The sequence below is a fragment of the Wasmannia auropunctata genome, unplaced genomic scaffold (assembly GCF_000956235.1).
Source record: "Wasmannia auropunctata unplaced genomic scaffold, wasmannia.A_1.0 LD336106.1, whole genome shotgun sequence".
Classification (NCBI taxonomy): domain Eukaryota; kingdom Metazoa; phylum Arthropoda; class Insecta; order Hymenoptera; family Formicidae; genus Wasmannia; species Wasmannia auropunctata.
Window position 1 is genome coordinate 122,225 of NW_012026784.1, and position 822 is coordinate 123,046.

Genomic DNA, 822 nt, shown 5'->3' on the forward strand with positions numbered 1-822 from the left:
CGAGCGACTCCCGTCTTCCTTTACAATACTCTCTTCGGGGTGCGCGCTCGCTTACATCGAGCGACTCCCGTCTTCCTTTACTATACCTTCATCGGGGTGCGCGCTCGCTTACATCGAGCGACTCCCGTCTTCCTTTACTATACCTTTTCGGGGTGCGCGCTCGCTTACATCGAGCGACTCCCGTCTTCCTTAACGATACTCTCTTCGGGGTGCGCGCTCGCTTACATCGAGCGACTTCCGTCTTCCTTTACTATACCTTTTCGGGGTGCGCGCTCGCTTACATCGAGCGACTCCCATCTTCCTTTACAATACCTTCATCGGGGTGCGCGCTCGCTTACATCGAGCGACTCCCTTCTTCCTTTACTATACTTCCGTTGGGGTGCGCGCTCTTTTACATCGAGCGACTCCCGCCTTCGATTTTCTTTTATTACGCTCCACCGTCAGTCGCGAATACACTTCGAGGTTCGCTTCTCGGAACACCAACACCTTTACCCTTGTAATATCCCGATATCCGGCATGAAGGGGGCCGTATTAATCATGGCCTTACTCCAGGACTCGCGAAATGGGACACCGGGGCAAGAGGGCGGGCCGAGCGGCCCTAATGAGGAAGCTCGCGAGGGAGCTGTTTAAACCCCGCGAATTCGACCCGCGGGTGTTTGACGACGTCCGCCCCAGCACCTCAAGGTCGGAGCCAACCATCCGTTCGGTCGAAATAGTCCCTCCCGAGCGCCGTGTGACTTTCGTTCGGAGGAACCCTCCTCCCGAGAGGACCCGAGTGCCTCACTCTCGTCGGCCGGCTCCTAAAAAGGAACCCCCGGCAAA

The 822-nt window shown here is 57.1% G+C and overlaps 1 pseudogene; it reads right to left on the reverse strand.

Moving 5' to 3' along the window:
* LOC105456461 overlaps positions 1-822 on the reverse strand; it is a 12,109-nt pseudogene that overhangs the window by 2,729 nt on the left and 8,558 nt on the right.